Genomic DNA, 24,499 nt, shown 5'->3' with positions numbered 1-24,499 from the left:
GCAATCATTACTGGATACGAGTGTCAAGTGTCGACATGAGTGTGAGCAGCGTCGACACGAGTCCTGTTGGTCAGTACAGTGTCAATACGAGTGCGAACAGTGTCGACACAAGTGTGAACACTGAGTCCTGTTAATCAAAAAAGTATTAATATAAGTGTGAACGGTGAGTCCTGTTGTTCAGTATAGTGTCAATACGAGTGTGAACAGCAAGTCCTGTTGTTCAGTACAGTGTCAATACGAGTGTGAACAGTGAGTCCGGTTCTGTACAGTGTCAATACAAGTGTGAACAGTGAGTCCGGTTCTGTACAGTGTTAACTCATTGAATTCCCTCTTGCTCTGCACAGTGTTAACGGGTGAGAACACGTGTTTTATTCTTTTCAGAATTAACACAGACAGATACTGCTGTTGAATACTCCACAGTCAACAAACCCCGAGCCGCACGGCAGAAATAAAACATCATGATAACTTCTTGCTGCTCTGTCCAGTTTTAACACAAGTGTGAACATTTGTAATAATAGTGAGTCCTGCTGTTGTGTACAGCGTGAATACAAGCGTGAACAGTGGGTCCTGTTGTCTGAACAGTGTCAATACGCGTGTGAACAGTGAGCCCTGTTGTTCAGTATGGTGTTAATGTAAGTCTTATCCTGTATAGTATAAGTTAACATAAGTATTGACCCGTATCCTGTTCTCTACAGACATCACACTACCCAACAGGGATGTGGAGTACGCCACCGTCAACAAACCGAGAGCAGCACAAAGTGAGGACTTTTTTAACTCTTTACCACAGTATAAAACCCACAGGAGTAATGAGAATGACACTAAAAACAACAACACTGATAGTGAACAAGAGATTTTGAACAATACACATTCTAGTCAGATTTAAATACCCACAGACCTGACCATTGGAAGTAGTAAAAAAATGCAAATTATTTTTTTTCTGCGTGCAGGTTTTCTAAGAATTGAAGAAAGGTTAAAAACGAGAGAACGCCATTCGGTTTTTCAAGCCTGTCTGGTAGTTAGTGATTAATTGGACCCATGATTTAATCCACCTGTATCTGGAGAGAAGCCAGGGTATCGGCATCAACAACAAGGCTGGGCAGCTTGTTCCCCACCCGCCTCTGTGTAAAGACGCGTCACCCATTCTTGGTTTTATTTTCACCTTTCACTATACGTGAAGAATTCCAAAAGGTGCACAAATGCTCAGGAGCTATTCTGTGGTTCAGCGATGTCTCTGGAGCCTTTTTTCACAGTGTGCGACTTCCCTGTGTGTCTCCCCGAACACAGGGTCTGACTGAAGGGGCACTGACCTGCAGGAATGGGAGGAGACCGAGCTGGGACGGTTCTGCCACGTCAGCGAAACTCTGGACCCCGACTTCATCTGCCAAAGAAACAGCAGCGTCAATTAACTCAGCCAGCGAGTTCAGCGAGATGGGACACATCTCTTTATGAAGAGATGTGTCCCATCTCTTCATAACCCGTCTCCTATCAATCCTACTGTGTTTCATTTACTCTTCCTCACTCTGTCTCCTGTCCGGTTGTCTGCACTTAAAACTGAGGTATTTCCTGTGATCTCCTCTCTCTCGCTGTGTCTCCTGTCCTGTGGGTTTGTTACTGAGGGATTCTCTGTGATCTCCTCTCTCTCGCTGTGTCTCCTGTCCTGTGGGTTTGTTACTGAGGGATTCTCTGTGATCTCCTCTCTCTCTCACTGTGTCTCCTGTCCTGTGTGTTAGTATGTTTGTTACTGAGGTATTTCCTGTGATCTCCTCTCTCTCACTGTGTCTCCTGTTCTTCAGTGTTTTAATTCTCTTAAATAATTTAGCTCATTCCTCTCTCACTCACTGCGACTCCTATCCATTCTGTGTTCAGTTCCTCTGACTTGCCTCTTGCATCAGCGCTAGCAATATCATGCATCTATTTAATTTAAAATTATTGATCTGTCACCATGATAGTTCGATCTCGGCTACAGTTAGCATAGATGGCACAATTAAAAGGACGATGAGCTCAACATCTGTGCGCGTCTAATTAACTAAACTGTACAGAACATCGTGCCTCAGCTAGTCTCTCGCTGGCGGGGTCGCCCATCGGCGAGACCACGTCTCCAGGAAATTCTGCGGACTGGACACCACGGGAGGGTGGGCTGTGTTTCCGCACGAACGCCGGAAATCACTCAGGATCTCCAGAGAGACTCCAGTAGCCTTACAGCATCACAGTCACAGGCCTCAGCATTGCAACTGTATAATATCAAACGCCCAGACACCCCGAGGTGAGGCCGACCAGTCTGAAGTATTACCTGTAAACACCAGGCACACTGGAACCTGACTTCATCGTCCACTTAGCGCAGAGGTGGGGCGGACAGTCAGTTTTCTGGGGAGAAAAAAAACAACACCAGGAATTTAGCATACTGAAAGGATCATGGAGTGATGATCTGGCTGAACCCGCTTGGCTGAGGGCTCCTGGCCAGAGGACGAGGAGGCTGGGACCCCCCCTGCACAGCGAGGAGGAGTGACCAGGGGGGGCAGCTACACAGGTGGAGACGGGGTGGGAGAGGGACGCGAGGGAGAGAGGGGGATCACGTGCAGTATTGACAGTGTTTCAGGAGAGGAGTCAGGAGTGATTGCTAAAATATCGACAGCCGAGTCTGACCGAACTGTGGCCATCCCTCTCGAACTTTCATCACAAACTCCTGTCTTCCTGCGGTGTCTCTGAGGAAGCTACCATTTTTCATTGGCTAATAAGAGGTGGAAGAGGTGTTAGTGGGACAGCAGGGGGGCGCTCACCCTGCGGTCTGATACCCCAGTATAGTGACGGGGGACACTATACTGTAAACAGGCGCCGTCCTTCGGATGAGACGTAAAACCGAGGTCCTGACTCTCTGTGGTCATTAAAAATCCCAGGGCGTCTCTCGAAAAGAGTAGGGGTGTAACCCAGGAGTCCTGGCCAAATTTCCCATTGGCCCTTACCAATCATGGCCTCCTAATAACCCCCCTCTCTGAACTGGCTTCATCCCTCTGCTCTCCTCCCCACTGAGAGCTGGTGTGTGGGGAGCGTTCTGGCGCACTATGGCTGCCGTCGCATCATCCAGGTGGGGGCTGTACATTGGTGGCGGTAGTGGGATTCCCCATTCCCTGTGCAGCGCTTTGAGTGGAGTGTCCAGAAAAGCGCTATATAAGTTTAAGCAATTATTAGTAAGGCCCCTCAGTAGTTGAGATCTCTATTATACCCATCTAGAAACATGCAATCAGCATGTTATTGATGAAGCAATAGTCACAACATTATTCCACACCTCTAACCCTGCACTAGGGGGCATGCTTCATGCTCGGGCCAGGGTGAGAGGCGGGTTATGATGACAGTCATGCTTTCTACACCTTATACTGAGCTCAGAAATGGACCGAGCGGACATCTCATGAGCAGATCCCTCTGCGTAAAAAAAGGCAACTTGTCTCGGCAAAAATACCACGGATTCACATCCGAAACATGATAAAAAGGCAAAAACACCACACTTGGAATGCAAAGTACCCTAAAAAGGAAACACGGTTTTAAAACCAACTTGATTTTCCCCTGGAGAAAACTTTTTATGGACACATCGCATCTATTACACATGTATAACTAAATATAAAGATAAAACTTAATATAAGAAGTCATGACATATCACACATGACGAAGTCTGGTCCAGAATAAACAGTTTACACTGACCCACCTTTATTTACCCTGGTCACTCACTTCTATTAACTGTTTTAATAAGGGTAACAAATGAATATTTGTTTCAATTTGGGATCTACACCTGGGAGCCCTGAAATGTTGGCCAGAGGGGAGAAGCTGATATTCAGACGTGAGAATATATTATGATGTTGTTTTTCACCTGTCTAATCAAAGCTTGTTAAAAAATTATCTGATTATAGGAATCACGAGTTTATAATCATACTCATTCCACTTTTAAACCCCGTATATATGCACAATATGAAACGTATATACACTAAATCTCACGTGTGACTCCCATAATATACATTTCTTTACGAAAATTAGGAACACTTATTACAATTATCAACCCCCCATGACGAGGCAATATTTCATACCTTTGTTTCTTTGTGGGTTCAAAGTTCTGTCCTGTCGTTTCACACGTAATGTTTTGGTAGTTATCTCAATTTTCCTTTGCAATTATCTCCAAGATCATCATCAACTTTTTGTAAAACGCTATGCACAACTGATATTTAAAGAAAGTCCTGTACCAAAACGTCTTCGTAGGGAAAGACAACATTTTTTTCCTTACGTCAGTCGCTACACGGTTACTCTTAAAATCCATTCATCGCCTTTAAAAAAAAGATTCGTTTTTTATTGTGGTTCACTGACATTTCTGTCACAATTCTGAGGGACCCCAAATAAAATTCACTTGCCGGTATAAAGACGCCGGCGAGGTTAAGACAGGTATCGAGCCACCTGCGTATCTAACGGACGTTTAAAATAAAAAAAATGGCGTGTAATGTTGCGAAGGGCTACTGTTTTTTTAAAGTTTGTCGATTGTAGGGGACGTGGGCCGCGACAGAAATACTGGTCGGGGTAGGAAAAGGTTTATTGATGGTTTATTGTACCGCAACGGTCACAATTGACTCACCAGCAAAGATGGCGCCGAGGCCACATCGACTCCCTCCCGCCCTGCCTCGCACCGAAGCTCGAGCTGCGGAGCGCGACGCCGAACCGCCGGTCCGCGGGCGCGGGCGCCGGACATAGACGTCATAACCCCTTCCGAGGCGCAGGAATTATAGATCACTGTAGTTTCTTCTGGACCCGGGTTAGGGACAGTGTGCCCTCCGTGAGAGTCTTCTGAGGAAGCCAGTGTCTCATGGGTGTCCAGGCTGGGTACCATCTGTCCATCACAGGACACACAGACACACACACTCACACATCCTGGACAGGACACCAGTCCATCACAGGACACACACACACTCACACACCCTGGACAGGACACCAGTCACTCACAGGACACACACACACACTCACACACCCTGGACAGGACACCAGTCCATCACAGGACACACACACACCAGGTCCAGTTTTCCCAGAAGCCAATTCGCCCAAAAGCCTGTCTTTGGACCCAGAGAACACAGGGAGACCATGCAGACTCCACACAGACAGTCCCCCCCCGGGTCCAGACCCGAGCCCGGAGCCCCCCCGCGCTGAACCCCTCCGTACAGACGGCCGCACACAGCTCCGTTGTTCCCGATTCCCGAGGTGATCTGTTAAAAGAAGCCGGTGTGTTGTCTCCAGGTGAGGCCCGCGGCCCGACGCCGGTGGTGGCGGTGGTGGCGGCGGCAGAGAACACGGCGCCGGTGCCGACGACGAGCGGGGCGCCCCCCCCCCCCCCCCGTGAGCCCCGGGGTGGAGGTGGGGAACAAGCCCAAGCTGCCCAGCCCTGTGGTTGAAGCCGATACCCCGGCTTCTCTCCAGACACAGCTGGGTGAGCTCCTCCAGTCAGGACAGGGGGGCTCTACTGTACACAGAGGGTGGCGGGGGTGTGGAACAACTCCTTTGTTCGGGGCCTTGGGGCCTTGGGGCATTCTTGTTGTGAAAGGCGCTATATGTTGTGAAAGGCGCTATATAAAAAAACTGAATTGAAATTGAATCTTACAGGTTTGGGTTTTTCGGAGATCTTGTCAGAGATCTTGTCTGACGTGCCCGTTTCAAAAAAGTAACGACACTCCTCACGTCCGAGAGCCGCCGGTCTGTGACTTAACGTATCCTTACACAACCATGACGGTTTCATCATGGACAGCACGAAAGCCCGAAAGCCCGAAAAGTGGTTGACATTTTAATTTGGCAACGCCACGATGGATCCCAGTTTTTTTTTATTTTGGAGGCCAAAGAGGACAAAAAAGGAAACGTCCGGAGTGGATCGATGGTCATCTCTGCAGTTGTTCTGATGTTCTGGAAAAAAACAAACAAAAAAAAACGGCTCGCTTGCCCGGTCGTGTAGTGTTTCCACACCCCACGCAAATCAACTTCTCTTCGCCCCCGGGGGCTCGCTGCCCGCCACACCCCTCTCACTTGATAGGGGCTTCCCCCGGCTGTGACGTATTACCCTACCCCCTTTGGCCAACGTCATACCGAAGGTCGCGCTTCGGGCCGCGGCGATGTTGACGGACTGTCTTGTAGCTGATAAGGGTTTAAATTTCGACTTAAGGAGTTGGCCATTGTTATATTTCGCGAGGTATAATAAGGGGGGAAAAATAACATTTATATTTATCAACCTACTAGTAATAATGGGTGGATGTCACGTTCCCCAAAGTTCAGTGCCTCTCTCTAATAAAGTAGAAACGCGACATTAAACTCCGTTCGAAACGGGAGAAATCACCAGGACACGATACAGCTGACGTCCGGAAAAGAAAAAAAGAACTCCTATTCCCATTTGTAATGACCCCGTCGTGTTTTTCCCGGTGTACGCTTCTCTTTCGGAGACCGTTTCTCTCTGGTGTTGTTTTGCTGTTGGAATAAATGCCGAGGTGACCCTTCTGTGTGGAGTCTGCGTGTTCTCTCCAGCGGGTCGTTTCCTCCACCGCAGGGGCTGGTCGAACTGGGGTCTCCCAATCGTCACAGAAGTGTGTGTCGTTTTGGGTGGTGGGGGGGTGCATCGGGGATACTGCGCCCCGAGGGGGTGGCCTCTCACCTTGCTCCGGATTAAGGGAGCCTGTACCTTCACGAGTCCGGGTTGTGAAAACTTCTTATATTAATAATTAATAAGTCTGGACTCTCCACTCAGAGCTCCTCCCAGGTCAGGGGGATCCCCTCCAGCCCCCCCTGGATGATGCTCCAGTCCGCTCAGCACACAGCAGCTCTCAGTGGGGAGGAGAGCAGAGGGATGGAGCCAGTTCAGAGAGGGGGGTGATTAGGAGGCCATGATGGGTCAAGACCAGGGGGGGAATCAGGCCAGGACACTGGGGTAACACCCCTACTCTTCTCCAGAAACACCCCGGGATTGTTAATGAGCACAGAGAGTCAGGACCTCGGTTTGACGTCTCATCCGAAGGATGGCGCCTGTTTACAGTCCAGTGTCCCCCGTCACTATACTGGGGCATCAGGACCCACACAGACCGCACGGTGAGAGCGCCCCCTGCTGGCCCTACTAACACCTCTCCCAGCAGCAACCTTGGGGGGGGGGGGGGGAGGGAAAAAACCAAAAGCTAAACAGATATTTTTTAAAAAATATTTATTGATGCTTAACAAAAGGTCATCAGTCCAGTCTGGGGCCCCTCAGCTTCAGTCCAGTGCAGTCTGGGGTCCCTCAGCTTCAGTCCAGACTGGGGTCCCTCAGCATCGGTCCAGCACAGTCTGGGGTCCCTCAGCTTCGGTCCAGACTGGGGTCCCTCAGCATCGGTCCAGCACAGACTGGGGTCCCTCAGCTTCGGTCCAGCACAGTCTGGGGTCCCTCAGCTTCGGTCCAGCACAGCCTGGGGTCCCTCAGCTTCGGTCCAGTCCAGTCTGGGGCCTCTCAGCTCCAGTCTAGTGCAGTCTGGGGCCCCTCAGCTCCAGTCCAGTCCAGTCTGGTGTCCCTCAGCTCCAGTGCAGTCCAGTCTGGGGTCCCTCAGCTTCAGACCAGCACAGTCTGGGGTCTCTCAGCTTCAGTCCAGCACAGACTGGAGTCCCTCAGCTTCGGTCCAGCACAGTCTGGGGTCCCTCAGCTTCAGTCCAGACTGGGGTCCCTCAGCTTCGGTCCAGCACAGTCTGGTGTCCCTCAGCTCCAGTCCAGTCTAGTGCCTCTCAGCTCCGGTCCAGTCCAGTCTGGTGTCCCTAGGCTCCAGTCCAGTCGTCTGGTGTCCCTCAGCTCCAGTCCAGTCCAGTCCAGTCCAGTCCAGTCCAGTCCAGTCCAGATCTTAGCAGGCACAGAACCAGGAAAGGAACCTGGAAAGAATATTGTTATTGCAGGTGTGAGGGACACAGACACAGACGTCACCATGACATCAAACAGCAAGAGGAGACTCCTCCTTGAATCACAGACACGACCGGGGCGGCGCCCCCCTGTCTGCTCACCCGCCCCTCCTCTTCCTCTTCTTGCCCTTCCCGGCAGCCTGCTCCTCCTCTCCCTCGCTCTTCCTCTCCTGAGCTACGGTCTCCACCACCTCCATCGGCTCGTCCTGATCTTCTGTCTCCACCGACACGCAGCTCAGGGACATCAAAAAGACGCATCGGCGCTTCTGAAGCAGAGACAGGAGAGTCACGTTAAGAGTCGGACTGGACACTCCAGGACATGAACACTGCACTGAGAGAGAGAGGGGTTCATACAGACACACTGACTGGACACTCCAGTACATGAACACTGCACAGAGAGAGAGAGGGGTTCATACAGACACACTGACTGGACACTCCAGTACATGAACACTGCACTGAGAGAGAGAGGGGTTCATACAGACACACTGACTGGACACTCCAGGACATGAACACTGCACTGAGAGAGAGAGGGGTTCATACACACACACTGACTGGACACTCCAGTACATGAACACTGCACTGAGAGAGAGAGGGGTTCATACACACACACTGACTGGACACTCCAGTACATGAACACTACACTGAGAGAGAGAGGGGTTCATACACACACACTGACTGGACACTGGACAGGAGTAAAGAGAGGATCAGAGCATTACCCACCTTCTTTTTCTTCTGTCTCACAGGAGGTGGTGATTGGACCTCCTCCAGCTGGAGTCCAAAGAGGGAGAGAGGGGGCAGGAGAGGGACAGCACAGGGAGAGAAAGAGAGAGACAGGTGAGTCAAGTGTCCCAAGAGCACAGAGACTCTGCTGAGATCACACTCGCAGTGAGTGAGCCTGGGTGTAGCCCACTAATACTGACCCACTAGACACCACAGGACAGAGAGGAGGAGGAGGAGGAGAGAGACACACTGCCTGGACACCACAGGACAGAGAGGAGGAGGAGAGAGACACTGACAGACAGGGCTGAAAGAGAGAGAGACAGAGAGGCAGGGACAGGCAGACAGCAGGCCGAGAGAGACACTGACAGACAGGGCTGAAAGAGAGAGAGACACTGAGACCCAGGGACAGACAAGACGGCGAAACTCCACCACCGACAGGACAGGAGGCAGGGTGGGACCAGCACTGACCTCCTTCCTCTCTCCTGCAGAAGGAGGTGTCTCCACCTCCTCTTCCTCCTCCAAGTCAAGAGACAGGCTGAGAGAGAGACGGGGTGGCGGTACATCGGCGAACAGAGCTGAAGGCAGAGAGCAGAGGAGACAGACCCAGCTGGGACAATGCAGGACAGACAGAGAAACAGACAGGGAGACACAGGGAGAGAGACCCAGTTGGGACAACGGAGGACAGACAGGGAGACATGGAAAGACACAGGGAGAGAGGGACAGACACAGAGAAAAAGAGAGACTCAGACAGAAGGACAGAAAGACAGAAAGAGAGAAGTACAGACGGACAAAAAGACAGAGAAAAGGACAGATGGACTGATGGACAGAAAGAGAGAAAAGGACAGAAAGACAGATGGACAGAGAAAAGAACAGAAAGTCAGAAGGACAGAAGGACACATGGACAGAGAAAAGAACAGAAAGACAGAAGGACAGTGAAAGGGACAGATGGACAGAAGGAAAGATGGACAGAGAAAAGGACAGACAGACGGACAGACGGACAGACTCTGCCCCACTTGCCTCGTCAGACATCTCAGCCTCTCTCCTTGCCCTCCGCACTGGGGAGCCCCAGGCGGGACCTGGCGGGGCCAGGCGGGCGATGGGGGGCAGGACGGGCGGGGGCAGGGGCAGGGGCACCGCCCCGGGCAGCAGGGGGGGCTCGAGGGGCATGTCGGGGAGGAAGGGGGGGCGGCGGGGCGGGGCGGTCAGGGGCCTGAGGGGACCGGAGGGGGGGGCCGGGGGCGGGGAGCGGAGGGGGCTCTCGGGCGAGGAGGGGGGGGACACCGAGCGGAACGAGCCGGGCGAGCCCGAGCGGGACGAGCCGGGCGACCCCGGGAGCTCCAGCTGCAGCTCGGCCGCCCTCTCCAGCTTCTGGACGAGCTCGGGGAAACAGGAAGACACCACGGGATTCTGTCCAGCGGGGAGAGGGGGAGACACAACGCAGGGGGGATGAGGAGCAGAGACTACGCCTGGACAGGTGAGTGTGTCCAGTGTGTCCAGTAAGAGTCCGGACAGGTGAGTGTGGACAGTGTGTCCAGTGAGAGTGTGGACAGGTGAGTGTGGACAGTGTGAGTCTGGACAGGTGAGTGTGGACAGTGTGTCCAGTAAGAGTCTGGACAGGTGAGTGTGTACAGTGTGTCCAATAAGAGCCGGGACAGGTGAGTGTGGACAGTGTGTCCAGTGAGAGTCTGGACAGGTGAGTGTGGACAGTGTGAGTCTGGACAGGTGAGTGTGGACAGTGAAATGACGGACCACTAGGAGACGCTGGAAACGAGGACACAAGACAGAGGTCAGGTCCACAGAGCTCACTCAATCACTACAGCAAGCAGAGACCTCTCTGCCATCAGGACTGTGGGGGTCAGAGTGGGGAGCTGTAGGGTATCGGGAGTTTAGGGGTCAGTGTGGGGAGCTGTAGGGTATCGGGAGTTTAGGGGTCAGTGTGGGGAGCTGTAGGGTATCGGGAGTTTAGGGGTCAGAGTGGGGAGCTGTAGGGTATCGGGAGTTTAGGGGTCAGAGTGGGGAGCTGTAGGGTATCGGGAGTTTAGGGGTCAGAGTGGGGAGCTGTAGGGTATCGGGAGTTTAGGGGTCAGTATGGGGAGCTGTAGGGTATCGGGAGTTTAGGGGTCAGTGTGAGGAGCTGTAGGGTATCGGGGGTTTAGGGGTCAGTGGGGGGAGCTGTAGGGTAGATGTGGGGCACCGGGCCCACTAAGAGTCTGGACAGGTGAGTCTCTACAGTGTGTCCAGTAAGAGTCTGGACAGGTGAGTCTCTACAGTGTGTCCAGTAAGAGTCTGGACAGGTGAGTGTGTACAGTGTGTCCAGTAACAGTCTGGACAGGTGAGTCTCTACAGTGTGTCCAGGAAGAGTGTGGGACGTCTAGAGGCAATCTGTGCTCTCAGAAGGCCATAATGGACCCGCGACCCTGTCTCTTGAGCCGAAGCGCGTCCTCAGTCAAGATCACCACTGGAAGTGTCTCTCCTCGTCTGGAGGTGTTACCGTGAGACCTGGTCTGTCAAGCGCTTTGCGCTGCTATGTGTGTGAAAGGTGCTCTATCAGTCAAGTTTATTATTATTATTATTATAATACAGCGAGCTCTGCTGGGGGCGGAGAGGCCAGTCGGAGGAGGGCTGGACACTGGACGCTGGACGGCGGGCGGGAGGGGTGGACTTACGACGCCTCGCCGGGCCCGGGTCCTGCTGCGACCGCGCACGGCCGTGCGGCATCTCTGTCGGTCCATCGTCCTGCCGAGACAAGCAGAGTCACAGAGGGGAGGGGAGGGGGCGGAGCCACACAGCTGGGCGGCTTGTTCCCCACCCCCGCCCCCCTCTGTGTATAGAAGAGCCTCCTGTACTGACTGGAGGAGCTCACCCAGCTGTGTCTGGAGAGGAGCCAGGGTATCAGCTTTGTTCCACACCCCCACCAACCTCGGCGTACAGAAGAGCCTCCTGTCCTGACTGGAGGAACTCACCCAGCTGTGGCTGGAGAGAAGCCAGGGTATCAGCTTTGTTCCACAACCCCGCCACTCTCTGTGTACAGTAGACCCTCCTGTCCCGACTGGAGGAGCTCACCCAGCTGTGTCAGGAGAGAAGCCAGGGTATCGGCTTTGTTCCACAACCCCGCCACTCTCTGTGTACAGTAGACCCTCCTGTCCTGACTGGAGGAGCTCACCCAGCTGTGTCTGGAGAGAAGCCAGGGTATCGGCTTCAACCACAGGGCTGGGCAGCTTGTTCCCCACCCCCACCACTCTTTGTGTAGAGGTGCACCTCCTCTCAATATCGTTTTACAGCATGATCACACCCATAAGAGTGGAGTAATGGGAAAAAAAAATAACTTATTTCTCAACTTATTTTGTTATTTCTCGACAGCGGCATTTTTAACTGACTTACCGATTTCACGGGGATACTGAAGAGCGATTCTGTTTATTAAGCGCTATATAGTTCTTTCCTCCTCCTCTCTCTTCACTCCTCTGAGCTCACGGGGCTCCGGCGCCGCCCCCGGCTAGAATCCGCCGCTCTGTGACGTCAGGCTGCTCACTGTGACGCCCCCGTGACGTCGCCCCCGACGCGCTCACGGCTCGGCCGCGAAACAAAAATGGCCGCCATTTTTCGCGGTTGTTTTTTTTTTTTAGGTGGACATTTTATTTTTCCAACTTTCGGCGGCCAGCCGGGTGTCCGTGTACGACCCCGTTAGTCGCCACCTCGGACAGGCAGGGGAAACGGGTCCAGCTGTTTCCGGCCCAAGGGTTACAAAAGCTGCACTTGAATTTAAAGACAAAATCACGTCGAGGGCGCATTCAGCACCCCCACGTCCAACACGGGTTTCCGTGGGGTTTGGTTCAGTGAAATTAGGACCCCCCCTATCCCCAAGTCAAAGAAAGACCAACCTCCACCCCCCTCTAGCGGCCAAGGGCGGAAATTTGGGGCCACGCCACGTCCAAAAAACACGGGTTCCCCCCGTCCTGCGGGGAAAAGAGACGGCATTTTCTTTTCCGAGCGCTGCGTGGGACCTCACGACCCCCCCCCCCCCCCAAAAAAAAAAACGGGCTTCGCAGACGAGGAAAACCAGGCACGTCGACCTCTCTACAACACCACCCGGCTGTTTCTGTTTCAAACCGTGGGAAAAAAATAAATAAAATTTCGCCCCTCACCGACCGCAGCGCAAAAAAACACAACTTCACGCTACAGAAACGGCCTGTGTGAGGGAAAAAAATAAAAACCTGGGTGTTTTCGGCAGAGTAAGCTCAGCGGGGAAACTCCCTGAATCTCGGGGTTGCTTCTTGAACCCCGAAAACGACCTTTTTTCTCTCTCTCGTTTTCTTGGTGTCTGGGACGTTCGCGAACTCCGCCGCGTCGGTGCGATTCCCAGCGGGACTTGAAAAAGAACATTTATATTTATCAACCTACTAGTAATACTGGGTGGATGTCACGTTCCCCAAAGTTCAGTGCCTCTCTCTAATAAAGTAGAAATGCGACATTAAACTCCATTCGAAACGGGAGAAATCACCAGGACACGATACATCTTGCTCCGGACGATGGGAGAAGACCTATACCTTCACGAGTCCGGGTTGTGAAAACTTCTTCTGGCAGTTCAAAACGTTTCGAAGAGACTACAGCGCTACCCTGTGTTCCATTTCTATCGTGTATTATTATACAGTCATAAGTATCTGTCCTGATCACAGAGTCCCCCTCTCACTGCCAGGACTGAAGCCCAGTGCAGCACGAATAATAATAATAATTAATAAGTCTGGACTCTCCACTCATGGCTCTTCCCAGGTCAGGGGGATCCCCTCCAGTCCCCCCAGTGTGCAGCCCCCACCTGGATGATGCTCCAGTCCGCTCAGCACACAGCAGCTCTCAGTGGGGAGGAGAGCAGAGGGATGGAGCCAGTTCAGAGAGGGGGGGGTGATAAGGAGGCCATGATGGGTCAAGACCAGGGGGGGAATCAGGCCAGGACACTGGGGTAACACCCCTACTCTTCTCCAGAGACACCCCGGGATTGTAAATGAGCACAGAGAGTCAGGACCTCGGTTTGACGTCTCAACCGAAGGACAGCGCCTGTTTACAGTCCAGTGTCCCCGTCACTATACTGGGGCATCAGGACCCACACAGACCGCAGGGTGAGAGCTGCTGGCCCTACTCACACCTCTCCCAGCAGCAACCTCAGTTTTTCCCAGGAGTCTCCCCTCCAGGTACTGACCAGGCTCCCACCTGCTGGGCTCCAGTGGGGAGGGGGCTGCCAGCTGGGAGCTGCAGGGTGAGATGGCTGCTGGGCAAATGATGGCTAAAGAGCTTCCTAGGACACCCTGGACTTCGTGGTCGACTTCCTGCTCTTCAGACGGAGGTGGCTTGAAATCTGTCTCGTTACAAGGAGTATTGGACACGATGCCCCCCCTGCTATATCCCCGCCAACTGGTGGCACGCAGACGACAAGGGCTCTCGGCCTCAATCCATCAACCACAAACTCTCCGGGATGAAAGAGAAGGACAGACTCTGTTCGTTCGTTTCGGGGGAGAGGGAAAAAAACAAAAGCTAAACAGATTTTTTTTAAATTTTTTTATTGATGCTTAACAAAAGAACAAAAATTACAATACAGATTAATGTCAAGGGTTTATTTAGTGACCCCCCCCCCCCCCCCCCATCTTTACGATCATCACAGGACCTTAAAATAATACTTAATAATACAAGGTCATGCAGACCGTCTGAGGACTCAGGTGGAGATAATGTGAAAGTTTTCCACAGTCCAGTCTGGGGTCCCTTAGCTTCAGTCCAGACTGGGGTCCCTCAGCTTCAGTCCAGACTGGGGTCTGGGGTCCCTCAGCTTCAGTCCAGTCCAGTTTGGGGCCCCGCAGCTTCAGTCCAGCACAGACTGGGGTCCCTCAGCTTCGGTCCAGCACAGACTGGGGTCCCTCAGCTTCGGTCCAGTCCAGTCTGGGGCCCCTCAGCTTCAGTCCAGCACAGACTGGGGTCCCTCAGCTTCGGTCCAGCACAGACTGGGGTCCCTCAGCTTCGGTCCAGTCCAGTCTGGGGCCCCTCAGCTCCGGTCCAGTCCAGTCTGGGGTCCCTCAGCTTCAGTCCAGCACAGACTGGGGTCCCTCAGCTTCGGTCCAGCACAGTCTGGGGTCCCTCAGCTTCAGTCCAGACTGGGGTCCCTCAGCTTCGGTCCAGCACAGTCTGGTGTCCCTCAGCTCCAGTCCAGTCCAGTCTGGTGTCCCTCAGCTCCGGTCCAGTGCAGTCTGGGGTCTCTCAGCTTCGGTCCAGCACAGTCTGGTGTCCCTCAGCTCCAGTCCAGTCCAGTCTGGTGTCCCTTGGCTCCAGTCCAGTCCAGTCTGGTGTCCCTCAGCTCCAGTCCAGTCCAGTCCAGTCCTTGGTGGGGAAGGCGACTCCGATCTTAGCTAACACAGAACCAGGAAAGGAACCTAGAAAGAATATTGTTATTGCAGGTGTGAGGGACACAGACACAGACGTCACCATGACATCAAACAGCAAGAGGAGACTCTTCCTTGAATCACAGACACGACCGGGCGGCGCCCCCCTGTCTGCTCACCTGCACCTCCTCTTCTTCTTCTTGTCCTTCCCGGCAGCCTGCTCCTCCTCTCCCTCGCTCTTCCTCTCCTGACCTACAGTCTCCACCGCCTCCATCAGCTCGTCCTGATCATCGCTCTCCACCGACACGCAGCTCAGGGAGTTTAAAAAGACGCACCAGCGCTTCTGAAGCAGAGACAGGAGAGTCACGTTAAGAGTTGGACTGGACACTCCAGTACATGAACACTGCACTGAGAGAGAGAGAGGGGTTCATACAGACACACAACTGGACACTCCAGTACATGAACACTGCACTGAGAGAGAGAGAGAGGGGTTCATACAGACACACTGACTGGACACTCCAGTACATGAACACTGCACTGAGAGAGAGGGGTTCATCCAGACACACTGACTGGACACTGACTGGACACTGGACAAGAGTAAAGAGAGGATCAGAGCATTACCCACCTTCTAATTCTTCTGTCTCACAGGAGGTGCTGATTGGACCTCCTCCAGCTGGAGTCCGAGGAGGGAGAGAGGGGGCAGGAGAGGGACAGCACAGGGAGAGGAAGAGAGAGACAGGTGAGTCAAGTGTCCCAAGAGCACAGAGACTCTGCTGAGATCACACTCGCGGTGAGTGAGCCTGGGTGTAGCCCACTAATACTGACCCACTGGACACCACAGGACAGAGAGGAGGAGCAGTAGAGAGACACACTGCCTGGACACCACAGGACAGAGAGGAGGAGGAGAGAGACACACTGCCTGGACACCACAGGACAGAGAGGAGGAGGAGAGAGACATACTGACTGGACACCACAGGACAGAGAGGAGGAGGAGAGAGACACACTGACTGGACACCACAGGACAGAGAGGAGGAGGAGAGAGACACACTGAGGACAGAGAGGAGGAGGAGAGAGACACTGACAGACAGGGCTGAAAGAGAGAGAGACACTGAGACCCAGGGACAGACAAGACGGCGAAACTCCACCACAGACAGGACAGGAGGCAGGGTGGGACCAGCACTGACCTCCTTCCTCTCTCCTGCCGGAGGAGCTGTCTCCACCTCCTCTTCCTCCTGCAAGTCAAGAGACAGGCTGAGAGAGAGACGGGCTGGTGGGACATCGGCGAACAGAGCTGAAGGCAGAGAGTCGGGGAGACAGGCCCAGCTGGGACTACGCAGGACAGACAGAGAGACAGACAGAAAGGAAGGAGAGAGAGACAGAGATGAAGGCACAGAAAGACAGCGGGCAAAGAGAAAGATTGAGATTGAGGGACAAACAAACCGAGAGAGAGAGAGGAAGGAGAGAGAGAGAGACAGATCGAGGGACAGACAGACTGACAGACGGGGCTGAAAGAGAGAGACAGAGAGGCAGGGACAGACAGACAGCAGGGCGAGAGAGAGACAGAGATCGAGGGACAATAATTTGGTTTCGAAATTTATTCTGAAAATATACAATCATTCACTCCTGAAAAATATCGAGTTCAAATTATACATTATGTACAATATTGTAATCAACATATGGCTAATCATCAAAAATAAAAATAAAAAACTGTACTGGGGGACACAGCTGGCTGTGCTGCTCTGGACAGAACACACTGAGGTCCAGTTTCCACCTCCTGCAGGATCAAACAGCACCTCAACTGGCTCTCCAGTGAACAGAGGGACAGACAGAGAGGCTTCAGGCTGCAGGGTGACAGTGTCTCTGTGAGCTGAAAGACGATCAGGACAGAGGATGATAGAAGAACACACTCTGTCAAGAATATAGAGCCCTCTAGTGACCCTACTGTAGACCTGCTCACCGCCCACAGTGACGATCACAGTGCTGATACTGCTTCCCTTAAGGTCTCTCTCTGTGTAGTTGCCCTGATCAGCTGGAGTGAGGGAGCGGAGTGTCAGAGAGCTGTTCTGCACTGACACTCACTGTTCGTACCTGGGGCCAGGGAGCCCCGCGCTGCTCAGTAAGACTATATGAGACTGGACAGATCCTGCAGGATCAAACAGCACCTCCACTGGACCAGCAGTGTGGAGAGGGAGAGAGAGAGAGGCACCAGGCTGCAGGCTATGGACTTCCGAGTGAGCTGAAAAGGGACAGGTAGAAACATGTTGAATATTTAGTTTTACAACAATACCTTGAGTTTGGACTGCGATCAGCTTCATTTTGTATTTCAGCTGTGAAAATGCAATTTCAAAAATGCTCGCCCCAGTCATGTTAGGTTCAAGTTACAGTTGCATCACAACTCAATACATTTGCAATTCACTTCAAATGTTGTTTTTGTTTGATCCAGTCTGTCCTCACCTAAAGGAGATACTTACTTTTAACACCTTTTATTTCTTTTGGGAGGTTAACTGGCTTCTGAGATAATTGTTCCTGGTGTTTGTGTTGTGTATGCCTTGCAATGGAGGGGTGAGAAAAAATTGACTTATTACATTATAATGAATAATAATTGCTTACACTTATATAGTGCTTTTCTGGACACTCCACTCAAAGCGCTTTGCAGGACATGGGGACTCCCCTCCACCACCACCAATGTGCAGCATCCACCTGGATGATGCGACGGCAGCCATAGTGCACCAGAACGCTCCCCACACACCAGCTATCAGTGGGGAGGAGAGCAGAGTAATGAAGCCAATTCATAAATGGGGGTTATTAGGAGGCCATGATTGGTAAGGGTCAATGGGAAATTTGGCCAGGACACTGGGGTAAAACCCCTACTCTTTTCGAGAAACACCCTGGGATTTTTAATGACCACAGAGAGTCAGGACCTCGGTTTTACGTCTCATCCGAAGGACGGCGCCAGTTTACAGTCCAGTGTCCACATCACTAGACTGGGGCATTAGGACCCACACAGACCGCAGGGTGAGCAGCCCCTGCTGGCCCCATTAACACCTCTTCCAGCAGCCACCTTAGTTATTATTGTCGAGAAAGAAAGAATATTAGGAACATGAAAAGGCTGAATGTCTTAAATGCATTTTTTATACTGAAACAGAGAGGCACACACACGTCATTACAAACGCACACCCGCACAGAGACGTCCTCAAGCGCCTTGTTCACAATTATGGGCTCCAACAGGAACAAAAAACGCCAGCCTGACAACTCAAGCATTCAAACCAAGAACCCAAACGTTGGCAGCCTGTGCAGAAAAGCATAAAGAACCACAAGCCTTCTATTTGGGAGGAAAAGCACACAGTCCCTCTCTCACACTCCTGATTTCCTTAAATAGCTCATTCTTCATCTCTGGCTCCTACATACAGTATAGCAGCACTCAGTCTGCTTTGAATAAGTCATAAGTCCAAGATTTGTTTTATCTGTTCCTCTTGTCTATGCCTAGAGCTGCTTTTCAAAAAATTAGGTTGCGTTCCGGTAGCAGGCCATCCTGGGCACCAGTGTGAGTTACACACTCATTTGTAAAAGCCCTTCCGCATCGTCGGGCATGCTTCACAGTGCTGGACCCTGGGTGTGGGTGCTGTCTGTGTGGAGTTTGCATGTTCTCTCCCTGGTCTGTGGGGGTTTCCTCCAGGTGCTCCAGTTTCCACCCACAGTCCAGGGACAGGCTGCCACTTTCACTGGGCAGTGCACCGTCGCCGTGGCAGCATGGTGGGTCGGATCTGATTTCAGTCTTTATTTCCTTTTTAGAGATCCTGTAACCAGGACCTGTTCACTGCCACGACGGACAGGGAAGCACGTCATCACTGGACATCCTCTTACCTCCTGTGGCAAAGGGCAGCTGATGAAGCTTTGTGCTCGCCCGATCATGGCAATCGCCACTCCACCCTGATCCTGGCTCAGCACAGGGCACCTGGGTTCACTCCCTTCAGACTAAAGAGACTCAGTTCCTCCGGCCTGTCAGTGTGAAACACTCCCTTCAGACTAAAGAGACTCAGTTCCTCCGGCCTGTCAGTGTGAGACACTCCCTTCAGACTAAAGAGACTCAGTTCCTCCGGCCTGTCAGTGTGAGACACTCCCTTCAGACTAAAGAGACTCAGTTTCTTCAATCTGTCGGTGTGGGACGCCTACACCAGCTTCGAACGCCTGTACACAATACCGCGGACCGCCTGCCAGACCAAATTCTGGGCTTACAGCAAACCACCCATTACATACACCGGTGTCTTCCCCGGGCCAGAGGAATTCAGGAACTCACGTTTACTCCGTCATCTCAGGCGATTCTCGCAGGGAGCAGAGATTTCCCAATCGATCAGAGAGAGTCGGGACTTTTTTTTTTAAAAAAGAGGAGTCCTTACCTCTTAGTAATGTGAGCGCTGACCGTCTCTCCTGCGGATGGGAAGTTCTGCGCCTTCTGGAGCATCCGCCAACTACGCCAAATTTGTTGTAACAGAAGGAATAAGGTTCTGGATCCCGAGATGAAGTAAAACAGATGAGTGTATTGCATGCAAGGAACAATAAAGCCGAAGTCTTGTTTCCCGCAAGAAACAACAAAACCGAAGTATTGTTCGATGTGCCGGTACAAACTTGTAGGTTATATAGTCCTTCCTTGCTGCTTCAGACGTCATTCGGTGTTATGGTAAGGGGGGGGTCATGGTATTTGGCCAGTTAAGAGACCCTGGCCAAATGGTCAGTTTAAGATTATGCCCCCTCACATCTGGAATCCTTATCAGTTAACCCCCTTTCCTGCCATAAACCCCTGTTGCTTAGAAGTCTAATTTTCAGGCAGAACTGACTTAAGTTAACCCTTTTTACATCTTGTCATTTACTTCAGCCCTCTTCCATTTGCTAGTTCAAAGTTGTACAACCCATTTGTATCTGGTAAGCGGCGCAGTCGTCGTGCACAAAGAACGCTTTGAAAAGCGTCAAAGGCAAGTCATTCCGAGTTGGTCGTTTGTGTTTTCCGTTCAGACGCGACATGCTGAAATGATCTCTCGGCTCCTCGGTTGTCATTTCTGCTCCGTAAAGGGATCACAGCACGCGTCGGCTTCCAGCATGCTGGGTCGGGACACGATGCCGGGGGTTGGAGAGAGCGATGTCTTCCTCGTTAGTATAGTGGCAAGTATCCCCGCCTGTCACGCGGGAGACCGGGGTTCGATTCCCCGACGGGGAGTAGCTTTTCTTTCACCTCCTTAGAGAAATGACTGCCTTTCACTTCTCTGTTTTCTTTCACAGCGTCGTGCACCTTTTAATTGCTCTCGCTTTCAGAGCCTCCGCACGGCAGTTGACTCGACATCAGGAAGCACATTGAAGTGAAAGCAGGAAGCGCTGCGACATGCACTGTGCAGATCCCGCCACACTAAGAGGTGAGTGGGTCTGTTCGATGCACAAAGAACGCTTTGAGAAGCGTCAAAGGCAAGTCATTCCGAGTTGGTCGTTTGTGTTTTCCGTTCAGACGCGAAATGCTGAAATGATCTCTCGGCTCCTCGGTTGTCATTTCTGCTCCGTAAAGGAATCACAGCACGCGTCGGCTTCCAGCACGGTGGGTCGGGACACGATGCCGGGGGTCGGAGAGAGCGATGTCTTCCTCGTTAGTATAGGACCTGTCACCTGTCCCCACCTGTCACGCGGGAAACTGGGGTGCATCAGGACGCGCCTTGAAGTGAAAGCAGGATGCGCTGTGACATGCACTGTGCAGATCCCGCCACACTAAGAGGTGAGTGGGTCTGTTCGATCACAGCGCTAGGCGAATCCCCAATCCCCTTTTGTGCCTGGCGACAAAAGTTGTCTGTTTCCGCCCGGTTTCGAACCGGGGACCTTTCGCGTGTGAGGCGAACGTGATAACCACTACACTACGGAAACGGTGGTAAGATGTGCCCAGCGGCCCAGCGCTGAGCTTCGCCAATGCGATTCAGCTGCTTCCAGTGCCTTTATTGGAGTGCGCTGATGGACCGTGCTCTCTCTCCAGAGACCAGCACGCCTGTCCTGGACGGAGCAGGAAAGGCGGCGCCACATTCTACAGCCCTCTCCACGCAATCGACGAAATCGGGCTACTGAAGTGGAGAAAATCGCCTCTCCAGAAAGTGCAAATATCATCTTGGAGACTATAAATCCTATTGCCGAAGGTCAGCCCTGTCTACCAGAGTAACCCTCCCACAGCGATGATCAGCTCGTCTCACACGCGAGAAGTTTCGGTTGGAAACAAGCGCCCCCTCTTCTCGCACGTTTTGCACGTTCGAGTAGTTTTAATGCGGCTCTTTCGTACACGGTGCTGATCTTTTGGAAAGCAGGAGGCAAAACCGAGTCGAACCGCCTGGGTGAAAACCAGGAACCCTAACCGCTAGACTATATGGCAGCGAACAACCATGCTGTTCCCGGCATCATGCAAGCAAACTACATAAATATGAGAAAACACGCAAGAGAGTTGTCACTCAGAGTGTCGAAGGGTCGATGTATACTGGGGCTCAGTTGAAATGCAACGTCAGGACTTTTCCGAATTATGTCACACGAAGAGAGCACAGCCCTTTCCGCCCTGCCGCGTGTGTCTCGGTAACTCGCTGTGATCGTATAGTGGTCAGTACTTTGCGTTGTGGCCGCAACAACCCCGGTTCGAATCCGGGTCACGGCAGAATAGGGGCGTCTGCTTTTACTACTCGCACGAATGAAGGCAAAAAAAAGCCAATCGATGTGAACGAACGGCGCTTTACAGAGGAGTACTGCCTGACTGATCGTTCATGAACGACAGAGGCCACTCCGACCTCTTCTCGGTTTTCTTCAATGACTTACTAAGGATCTTCTTCACATTCGCCCATGCGGGGAAAGCCAGTTACACCAAAGCAAACGCAGGAAAGTGCATTTCAAGCAGAGACCAGGAGGGACTTGTTTACACCGAGAGTGGGCGGAGAATGGAACAATGCGCCCAGCCCTGTTGCTGGAGCCGATTCTTGATGAGCTCTTGGGCTCACTAAGAGGCCCCCGCTGGATGCTAATCTTTCTGTTGTTCTTGCAGGTCCTGCGCTGCTTTTGAGCCGACAGAGCTCATCCTGGTCTGTCTGCACAGCTCAATTGCAAATGATCGGCTCCGCGTACAGAAGGAACGTGCGTTTGGTACAAGAGTGCACGAAGGCACCGGAAATACATTGGGAACAAATGACCGGTCGCTCAAGACCTCTGTGAAGTACAGGAGCGTGCAAAAAGAGGCTGTTTCCCTCTGGTTTCAAACCGGGGATCTTTCGCCTGGGAAGCGAACGTGAAAACCACTACACTACGGAAACCTGCAGGGACCGCTGCTGGTGTCTCGCTTGCGTTTCGGGCTGAGAAAGGGACGCGTCACTTTAGGCAGGGGGCGCTGGAGAGAGGAACAAAGGGCGCGATGAAACAAAATGCCGAAACCCGGGATCTTTAGATCTTCAGTCTAACGCTCTCCCAACTACGGAAACGGTGAGAACACAAGTCCACCGGCAGTGAGTATTCAACCTCATTGCGTTACTGCTCCCAACCAGTTGATATCAATTTAATTCCTAAGTGTTATGTACTTGTTTTGAGTATCTAATGTAGAAGTTGTAAACAAGTTCAATTACGAAACGGTCTAAATGAATGATATACGAAACTTATGTCCTCTTGATATGTGTTACTCTTTGTAACTGAATGAATTTATATCTTTTGTATTCTGATAACCCTTACGATAAGATCTGTTAGGTTTACACGCATATTCTATATATTAATAAATGTTTCCTCGTGTATTAGTACCTGTGTGCGTTGTTTGAGTTATATCGCATGGTTGTATTCTAAGACCATTAAAAGAATCAATTTTGTGATTTACTGCCACAAAAATAATTGTCCCAGTAAATGCCCTAACCCCTACAGAACTGGTGCCTCGTGAGAGCACACTACAACAGTGTGTGATCTCCTGCCCCAGCCTGAGGAACAGTGAGCCAGATACTCAATAATAATAATACAGTGTGTGATCTCCTGTCCCAGCCTGGGAAAAAGTGAGTCAGACTCTCAATAATTATAATACAGTGTGATCTACTGTCCCAGCCTGAGGAACACACAGTGAGCCAGTATCTCAATATTAATAATACAGTGCATGATCTCCTGTACTAGCCTGAGGAACAGTGAGCCAGACTCTCAATAATAATAATACAGTGTGTGATCTCCTGTCCCAGCCTGGGATACAGTGAGTCAGACTCTCAATAATTATAATACAGTGTGATCTACTGTCCCAGCCTGAGGAACAGTGAGTTTATCTGTCAATAATAATAATACAGTGTGATGTCCTATCCCAGCCTTGAGGAACAGTGAGCTTGTCTCTCAATAATAATAATAATAATAATACAGTTTGTGATTTCCTGTCCCAGCCTGGGGAACAGTGAGCCAGACTCTCAATAATAATAAAGTAGTGTGATCTACTGTCCCAGCCTGAGGAACAGACAGTGAGCCTTTATCTCAATAATAATAATACAGTGCGTGATCTCCTGTACTAGCCTGAGGAACAGACAGCGAGCCTGTCTCTCAATAATAATAATACAGTGTGTGACCTCCTGTCACAGCCTGGGGAACAGTGAGCCAGATACTCAATTATAATAATACAGTGTGTGATCTCCTGTCCGAGCCTGGGATACAGGTGAGTCAGACTCTCAATAATTATAATACAGTGTGATCTACTGTCCCAGCCTGAGGAACAGACAGTGAACATGTCTCTCAACAATAATATGAATAAACTATGTGATCTCCTGTCCCAGCCTGAGGAACAGACAGTGAGCCTGTCTCTCAATAATAATAATACAGTGTGTCATCTCCTGTCCCAGCCTGGGAAACAGTGAGTCAGACTCTCAATAATTATAATACAGTGTGATCTACTGTCCCAGCCTGAGGAACAGACAGTGAACCTGTCTCTCAATAATAATAATACAGTGTGTGACCTCCTGTCCCAGCTTGGGGAACAGTGAGCCAGACTCTCAATAATAATAATAATACAGTGTGATCTCCTGTCCTAGCCTGAGGAACAGTGAGCCTGTCTCTCACTAATAATAATATTACACCGTGTGATCTCCTGTCCCAGCCTGAGGAACAGTGAGTTTATCTGTCAATAATAATAATACAGTGTGATGTCCTGTCCCAGCCTGAGGAACAGTGAGCTTGTCTCTCAATAATAATAATACAGTGTGATCTCCTGTCCCAGCCTGAGGAACAGTGAGTTTATCTGTCAATAATAATAATACAGTGTGATGTCCTGTCCCAGCCTGAGGAACAGTGAGCTTGTCTCTCAATAATAATAATAATACAGTGTGATGTCCTGTCCCAGCCTGAGGAACAAACAGTGAGCCTGTCTCTCAATAATAATAATAATAAAGTGTGGGATCTCCTGTCCCAGCCTGGGGAACAGTGAGCCAGACTCTCAATAATAATACTAATATACTGTGATCTACTGTTCCAGCCTGAGGAACAGACAGTGAGCCTGT

At 51.5% G+C, this 24,499-nt stretch overlaps 2 long non-coding RNA genes and 3 other non-coding genes across 5 annotated transcripts; 3 read left to right on the top strand and 2 right to left on the bottom strand.

Annotated features, from left to right (window-relative positions):
* Positions 1 to 7,445: 7,445 nt before the first annotated feature.
* LOC138243308 (uncharacterized) lies at positions 7,446 to 8,878 on the bottom strand. The gene is made up of 3 exons (XR_011192093.1): positions 8,638 to 8,878; positions 8,020 to 8,183; positions 7,446 to 7,890 (listed from the first exon to the last, which is right to left on the bottom strand). It is a non-coding gene; the product is annotated as an uncharacterized lncRNA (long non-coding RNA).
* Positions 8,879 to 17,133: 8,255 nt separating this feature from the next.
* Positions 17,134 to 19,591, top strand: LOC138243312 (uncharacterized). The gene is made up of 2 exons (XR_011192098.1): positions 17,134 to 17,246; positions 18,789 to 19,591. It is a non-coding gene; the product is annotated as an uncharacterized lncRNA (long non-coding RNA).
* Positions 19,592 to 20,136: 545 nt separating this feature from the next.
* On the top strand, positions 20,137 to 20,208 carry trnad-guc (transfer RNA aspartic acid (anticodon GUC)). The gene has a single exon. It is a non-coding gene; the product is annotated as a tRNA-Asp (tRNA).
* Positions 20,209 to 20,824: 616 nt separating this feature from the next.
* On the bottom strand, positions 20,825 to 20,897 carry trnav-cac (transfer RNA valine (anticodon CAC)). Its single transcript has one exon. It is a non-coding gene; the product is annotated as a tRNA-Val (tRNA).
* Positions 20,898 to 21,591: 694 nt separating this feature from the next.
* Positions 21,592 to 21,663, top strand: trnah-gug (transfer RNA histidin (anticodon GUG)). Its single transcript has one exon. It is a non-coding gene; the product is annotated as a tRNA-His (tRNA).
* The last annotated feature ends 2,836 nt before the right edge of the window (positions 21,664 to 24,499 follow it).

The sequence above is a fragment of the Lepisosteus oculatus genome, chromosome 14 (assembly GCF_040954835.1).
Source record: "Lepisosteus oculatus isolate fLepOcu1 chromosome 14, fLepOcu1.hap2, whole genome shotgun sequence".
Lineage (NCBI taxonomy): Eukaryota > Metazoa > Chordata > Actinopteri > Semionotiformes > Lepisosteidae > Lepisosteus > Lepisosteus oculatus.
This window is presented reverse-complemented; position numbering and strand designations above follow the sequence as displayed.